Source organism: Filicampus tigris, chromosome 14 (assembly GCF_054856515.1).
Source record: "Filicampus tigris isolate MCC_2025a chromosome 14, RoL_Ftig_1.0, whole genome shotgun sequence".
Classification (NCBI taxonomy): Eukaryota; Metazoa; Chordata; class Actinopteri; order Syngnathiformes; family Syngnathidae; genus Filicampus; species Filicampus tigris.
Genome location: NC_141230.1, coordinates 17775944 through 17784421, shown reverse-complemented (window position 1 = coordinate 17784421; position 8478 = coordinate 17775944). Strand labels below are relative to the sequence as shown.

General features: G+C 39.9%; 1 long non-coding RNA gene across 1 annotated transcript in view; it reads right to left on the bottom strand.

The window, feature by feature from the left end:
• Positions 1-2003: 2003 nt before the first annotated feature.
• LOC147136610 (uncharacterized) overlaps positions 2004-8478 on the bottom strand; it is a 30659-nt gene continuing 24184 nt past the window's right edge. The window contains exon 7 of the long non-coding RNA XR_015089509.1: positions 2004-2545. This is a non-coding gene — a long non-coding RNA (uncharacterized LOC147136610). The remainder of the gene's footprint in view (positions 2546-8478) is intronic.

Below are 8478 nucleotides of genomic sequence, written 5' to 3'. Positions count from 1 at the left end.
GCATCAATTGCTGAAATGTGGAGCTATATAGGACTGAAATCCCTTTTGGATCAGCTCTAAACAACTCCCAAAGTCTCACTATAGAAGTTCACAATATTTCTCTACTAGCATAACAAACGCATAAAAAAAACTTCAGATGAAATACATCATACTCACCAGCTATGCTTATTTATCGGGAAAAAAAAAATCCATCCTCTATTGCTCCTCTGAGGTTGATAGTTGTGGAGGGGGAGGGGTGAGGGAAAGGGAAAAATAAACTCAAATCTGGTTGCATAAGTTTGCATACCCACTTCTAATTGGAGCGTGGCTATGTTCAAGGGCCACTGATTAACCCAAAATAAAGTTCGGATGTTCTAGTAGACTGTTTGCATTTTACTTTTTTTTTTTTTTTTTGGGGGTGGTTCGGGTTACGGTGACTGTTCATATCTTCATTTAGACTAACACCCCAGTTACAGATGAAGAGGAATATTTCACCATTTGAACTTTTCTACGTGTAATTTTATTCTTAGAATATGTGGTGGGCCAATAAGAATGCAGCATGCGTCCGAGTCGGACTTTAGACACCCGCCCTTGATTGAGAACATTAATTATGCAGGTGTTAAGAAAGGATACGAATCCCTTTGGACATATGAATCTCTCTATACAAAATGTGTATGATTGACTAGGACAGACAAAAACATTGCATCTAAAAAAAAACAAAAACAAAAATGTCCTCCTGTCAAAATGTAACATTTCTAAATCTATGATTGGTTTAATAACGATGCACTTGAGAATCCGGCTCCTGTTTTAAATAGCAATGATCTTCCACTTTGGGGTGATGAATATTTGGCCAAGTAATTGTTTACAACGCTTCAGCATTGAGCTGATCTGCTAATCACGCTATGAAATACAATATTTATTCATTAGAGCAGATTTAATGAGGCCTTGCGGTGCTAATTATGAAAACCAGCGTAGCAGTAAATGAGCAGCGTGTGGCGGCGGGCTGCGGGGTACCACTAACCGAGGGACGGGGGTGTCGGGGTTGTGAGGGAGGGGCGGGGCGGGGGAGGCTTGAAGTGGCCTCGGTGTCATGGCACACATGCAGCTGTACCTCCCCCAAAACAACCTTAATGTTGGATTAGAGTAGAGGTGCTTCAGGTGGCATATTGGCATTTTTAAAAAAATATATATATATTTACTCAATTTTTTATTCTGCAGTATATTATGACACTTTACAATGTATTGATAAAAAATGGTTGTATCAAATTGTGATCGACAGAATGTGGAGGGAAGAACAGAACAGCAAAGCAATGGCTGAAAAAAAAAAAGAAAAAAAAAAAAAACACAAAGCAAAGTGTGGCTGCACATATTGCTCATGCCACAAACACCGACCAGACGTGCAATATTAGACCTAGAAACTTTATAGCACCTGGACAAAAGAATGTATTCCCCCCCCCCCAATATTTTTTATTTTCTTTTACATTTGGGGTCAGTTCAGGTAAGGTTATCAACTCACAGAGTGAAAAGTACGACATTATGAGTCCAGTTGAAGTGATATACCGCCGGCTGTAAAGCTAAAACGGGTTTTGAGCACTGCACTGCAGCGTCTATTTGTATGCACATGTGGAGCTAAGCGGTGGTTTCGCGGCATAATAAAGATTTTGATTGACTGATATTTTCATTTTGGCTGCAGGGAAACGTGGAGACTGCTGATTTGTCTCAGAGACCTGCAGGTCCACGCTGATTTTAGCTGAGATGAAAAGCGGAATAAGTGGAAGTCGCGGGGCACAATCACACCAGCGTTTGGGCCAATGTCAACTGATTAATTAGAATTTAGTTTGTCAGGCCTCTGTGTTAAACACCTTTCTCTTTTCGTTCTTTTTCAGGAAGATTTCTTGTCCTTTTTTGTGCCTCTTTCGCCAAAAATGTAGTTAAATTGAGATTACGGGTGAAAATTTAAGATGACCCTTAAATGTTCTACAACCTCACTTGAAACTTTTGAATGCAAATGTTCAACTGTTCAGTACTTTTTGCACAACCTGTTATTCTTTATTAACGACAGCTCCTTATTAGAGGGCATCTTCAATTCAGTTGTTGGATCCATGAAAATGTGCATGCCTTTCTGTGACTCTTCCAGTCTCTCTGTTGTCAACGGCTTCTGACACTGACATTTTTGCTCAACTGCCCAACTTCAAAAATTCTATCGAAGTTTGTTCCCTTGAAATTTTCAGCTCACCCAAAGGCCCCAATATCCCAAACTTTTTGTGAGGGGTGTTATGTGGGCAATGCAAAAAAGTTGTCTGCCACGTCACAGGAGGATGAAAGACCACATGGAAAATGTTGATCAGTCCACAAACCGCACCTCCAGCGGGGTGTGAGCTTCTTGAGAGGAGGTCCGTGCATAGCGAGTACCTGAGAGTGGCAGGAGGCTCCCAACGCTCTCCTCCCCTCCAGTCTGCAGCGTGATGGAAGGAAACGGCACTCCGGTTCTGCTGTCTTGGTGACATTATCAAAAGCAAAGAGCTGTCTGCACTTGGTCCATCTCACAGGAAATTGCCAAGTCACCCTAACAAAGGAAAAGCATAAGTGCACTTAGTGGCGCTTTTAAAAGGAAAGCGTGATAAGGTGAAAAATGCAGTTGTGCATGGGGGATGCGGATGGCTGCGGACGGTTGTGTTTTTCATGGGGCTGGCTTCTCCTTACATTATGGAGCTATACATTTATGACTAGTTTCTATGATGAATCCCCCTCCCCAAGACAAATAGAAATACAGGAGAATTAGATACATATATACATATATATATACACACATACATATATATATATATATATGTATACATTTTACAAAGCATAAATATCGACGGTTAAAGACGTTATTCACGCAAACACAGATGTAAGCAAAGAATAATTAAAGTTTTATACTGCGTAATGAATTTGAAAATATATATAAATATATATATATTGATGCAAGCAAAAGACAAGTTACGCAAACAAAAACAAAAAAATTCATCAACCCACAATCATTCAAATAGATGTGTATTGGAATAAATCAATGAACGCAACTGACCACAAGTGACTTCCTTGCACAGCCAACAAGATGGGAATTTCCACGGCATATTGTCATTAGATGATCAACAACAACTAGTCATCGAAATAGACAACTATTCAATAGACCAATCAATACTTTGGATAAAGTCATTAAATAAAGATGGCAAGCTACGATAAGGTTGATTAAATGCGCAATGCCGTGCCTACAATTGTCGAGCACATACCCAGTTACTAACTCCACTCTGCATTCAAATAAATGTCTATTTCCCATCCGTCTTTCTTATTAGAACTGTCATTCTCGTTGCTACCTAACGGGGGAGCTCTAATACAGCAACTCAATTGCTCAAACTTTCAATTGGCCTTGTCAATAAATTTGCCATAGTTTAGACAGCCATGGCAAGACAATCCATAAACACATCTGGAGTTTCACTTCTGTGAAGGCTGAGTATTGCCGGGTAAATTGAGATTCCCAGCAAGAACACTTTGGCCGCAGGAGGGAGAAGGTTGGGGGGCTAATTATGACCAGGGGAACACTGGGCCGTAATCTGCAAATCTATTCCTACCTAGAGCGAGAACTGGTACATTAGATCGATTTTATTGAGATCATACATTATAAATGGGGCATGGAGGAGCTTACGGCCTTGATATGCTGGTGCTCACGTGCTTCATTAATTTTTACTTCATTAAGTCCTTCAGACCCTTTGTCACACTAGTCGTCGTCGTGCTTGTGAATCCGGGATGCAGGACACAGGGAGGACTTTTACAAGAGTGGATGCATATTGTGCAAACAAATCCGTAAAATGATCGAAAACAGCACGACTTCCATGCACAAGGTCACAACATGACCAGTGGGCCAGACGCTATAAACACAGACATCGATTGGAACAACTTCAACGCTGAAAAAGTTACACATGAGCGGCATTAACTTCATCAAAGTGCCTTTCAATCTCTTGTTTGTAAATGTGGTTAATTGTTGTCAATGTATGTTCATTTCATAATTCTTAGTAATCCTCAGTAATTGACTTAAAACAACCGCATTTTGCCTTACATAAATCTGTTTAGCCTAATGCTAAACAATGCTAAACACACTAGCCAGGCTAATGACTAGCATCAGTGTCACGGTGTTATATCCCTTATGTGGCGGATATGAAAAATAGCACTATAGAATACCGTACTTTACAGGAATATAAATTAATAAAATTTGCGCCCAGAAAAAAAGTTGATAACTACCGCGTTAGCAATGCTAGCTCGTCCAAGGTCTCATTATGTCTTATAGCATTAAGCTAGCGACTCAAAGTTAAAGTTATGCGGTTGGGTTAAATACACAATGCGTAATTCTCTTTGTTTTATGTCTAGCTTTTATTGTAAACATCAACTTGTTGTGTCAATAAACAAGCACTTGGCCTCTTTTTTTTGAAAAATTGTTCACTATCTGCCAAACTGCAGCTTGTTGTGTAGTTGACACCAACTATAGCGCTTGTACCCCAAATTTTAAGACAAAAAAGTATATACAGTATAACAAATTAGCCTAGTGATAGCTTATATATATATAAAAAAAAATTGTAAGTAGGGTTACTCGTATATCGAGGTATTACTGTAAAGTACAATACAGTACTTTGTACATGCACAATCTTTTAAAGATGTACGTATAGTGACATGCTGTGACGATGACCCCTGTCAGAGCAAAGTTGCTTCTTCCTCGTAGAAAATGTTGGTAATATAATTAGTCGGGATGTCACGATATACAAATATCACGATATGAACCTCGTGATACAATAATTATCACAATATTGTGGGGAGGTTGGGGATGTATAAAAAGCTCACAATACGGTATAAAAGCTCACGATATTGTAAAAAAAAGTTTAAAAAAAAGCATTCACAAAGAAGGTTATGTGCTCCTATTGGCGATTAGCGTGGGTCTTGAACATAGGTAGCATCAAATAAACTAAACTGCACTATTAAATTAACTACCAGAGGGAACTGCACAAATGGAAGACAACTTGGGCTTTTAAACAGATTTGCTGCTATTGATATTGTGACATGACGACGACGATATATCATGGCGATTTTAATATCGCGATATTGTGACATCCCTCATAATTTTGGATCCATCACTCAATTGGGGTTACTTTTAACCCAGCAATTTCTGAGGACACACGCCACAGAAAGCGGCTGACTTGGAACTTTGAAATCCAGTACAACACGTTGACGAGCTAAAGCTGTGAATCTGTTCACTTGTTAAACTCTCACTGAGCATGAGAACATCACACGAGAGTGAGCAGCCGCTAAGTGAGACGGCACCGACTCCCTAATATTTCAAATCTGTTTCGACAGCTGCCCCGAGGAAAAATGGGTAAAAACGTGTCTGCTTGAAAGGACCATGCCGTCATTACATCTGCCATTTAACAATATCTCTCATGGTATAATCTATTTTGAAGCCGGCTACCTCTTAAAAACAACACACAGAAAGAGAGGGAGAGCTCAGAGATAATTAGCGCCAGACACCACTTTATAATCTTGGGGATTATTTCCACCACTTAAAAGCGGCACACATTGTTTGCACCATGGCCGGGCAGCATGAACAACACTTGAGAGCATTTGATTTTAATTTTATTTTATTTTATTTTTCACCCCCCCCCCCCTCACCCACCCACTCCCAGTCATCATTTAACTCCAGCTGGAAAATGTTGTACATGTGTGTCATACTCCCAGTACCCAAATCTTTGTGAATAAATTCCCTCCCCAAAAAAAAGCACCCAAGAAAACCAAACAATGCAATTGTATTATCAACTGCTATCATGCCATCTTATTTTAATCGTCAAGTACAAGCATATGAATGTTTTGTTTGCAAGTCATAATCACTCCGATGGTATAAACGGGTTTCTGAACTTTTGACATTATACATTGGTTGTAATGAGTTTTGATGAGGCTTCAACTGCTATAAATCATTTGTAACTATGCATCATTTTGAAATCAGAGGTCAAGGAAAATGGCTAGTTTTTTTTTTTTTATGTACTGAAGTCCAGTACGTGCGACTGCAAACTTAATTTAAATCATTTATCATTTAAATTTCAATGGCTAAACCTGAATAGTAGCATTCAATTACCTGAATTTGAATCACAATTTGAATTTGCCTTGTTCAAATCAAATTATACAATTCAGATTCCGTTTTTTTCAATGCAATTATTCAAGGTTAGCAAATGAAACTCAAACACAAACGATTCCAATTCAGTTTCTGGCTATACATCTACAACAGCCCTCTGAGAGAAATCCCAACCACAACGTGGCCCGAGACAAAAATCAGTTTGACACCGCTGATCCAGACCTCGGTAATAAAGAGACATGACCTCAAAACAATTTATTCTCCTTGCACCAAATGATGAGTTCGAATGGAGCGAAATTAATCTCTAAATTCATTTTTGTGGAGATCCCCTCAGGCGCTCAGAGGGGCTCCCTAGTTTCACTTTTGGGGGATCTAGTTAACAAAATAATCCCAAAGCTATTTTCATTTAAATAACACTTTGTATTTTGTGGAAAATCTTTTCCCTAAATATAATTGGCAAAATGTAAAACGTGACCCTGGGGCTGGCTGACTTGGGCCACGCGGCTTGGGCCGCTTTTGGGCTCAGTCACGGAGGACACGTCTGGCACACAGATTGAATTTGTTCTCTCTCATGTCAGCGGCAGGAAAACAATTAACTGCACATTTGAGCGTGTACCACTTGACACACTTTCTCACCTCACTGGGGCAATTGTCTGCGGAGAGGACGTCATTACTAGCAGAGTTTCACAAAAGACGCCATTGTTATTTTCCGGATTTGGGAACGTTTCAATTAGGCGGCTGATGGAAATAACAATAAACCACTCCTTTCCGCAGTCTTCTCCCCTTGCCCCTCCCCGACCCGGAGTCTCGGTTGAAAACACGAGAAGCTGTGCAAAGTTTGTCGTCAGAGATGATCAAACAGTCCCGTCGCTAATGGCGGCGGGTGACATGGCCAGTGAATACAGATCAGCTTTAATTGTGGTGCCCCTCACCGCCACTGCCTGTCAACGCGGGCCTTTCAATCGGCGACAATTTGCTCTGTTCTATCTCTTAAATGGTGTTTCCAATTAAACGCTTTACAATTCATGATCTTCACTCAAGGTTAAATGAAAGCAGTTATTCCTGTCAGGGAGGTGATTAAAGGCTGCCCACACCAGGCACTTTCTGTGTGGGGAAGAAGAAGAAGAAGAAGAAGAAGAAGAAGAAGAAAAAAAAAAAAAAATGAACGTGGGATCTTTATTCATTATATGCAGTCTTGCGACATTAAGGCCCGGCATAGCGGCTCTTAATCACCTTGTTCACTTTAAGTCTTACTTTAGGCCTCTAGCAGGAAGCATGGCAAAGTAGAATGGGTTCCATATTCGAATTGGATTGTTGAAGCGAACGCTGGACGTAAGTGAAAAACTATTTTCGTTTCAGTTTTTTCTTTGATTAAAAAGTTGCTCTGAGTTTACTATAAGCAAAAGTGGAAAATCAAGGTCAAGAAAGTAAAAACCCGGCGCCGGTTTGGCTCTAGCGCTTCTGCTCAACTGGCAGGTAAAGCAGCTCGAGCTCTTCCGCATATCATCCGCCAAATTTGATTTTCCATTAAACTTCATATTCTTTGAAATAAGGAGATGTTATGCTGTGCTCAAGCTCCCACACCCCCATCAATGTTAGGCTAATGTTAGCATATATGAGCCCATGGCGGACCTACACCTAGCAAGCTAACAGTGTCATGTAAGACAAATACTTGTAATTTCTGGAAGATTTATTGATTTATTTATTTTTATTAATTATTATTTAACTATAACAAGAATGGACCTGTTGAGCTTGACAACATCCAACTACACACGGTGAAAATGATTTTTGAGCCTACATTGAAGAAAGAAAAATGCTAACTGTCATGCCTCTGAAAACAGGCCGTTACTCCACAATGACAGCAATTTCAGGGACATTTGCAAAATTGGTCAATATGATTATGAAAGTAGAACATAGATTTAAATGACTTGTTTTTAACAACAACAACAAAAAAATGGACGCAGACCTCGGAGATTCCATATTCGGCTATATTTTCATGACAATGGAGTAATTCTGATAAAGACTCCAAAGGCACGTAATCGTGATTTCTTCTTCTTGAAAAAAAACATTCAACACAGTAAATTGAGGTTTATATTCTGGCAACGCTAGACCTTAACTTTGTAAAAGAAAGATGAACGTCATTTGCCTGTTTTTAATGAGAAAATAATACGCTTGTAAAAGTGGCTTTCAGGCGTCGTAGTGATGAATGCGAACACAGAGGTGACGAGCACCTTGACGAATGACTATTGTCCGGGGACGTCACCTCAAGTGCCCCCTGAGCTAGACAGCCACCGTCTGCGTTTCACACTTCGCACGATGCCCATAATTCACATAGCAGCCGTGCTGCT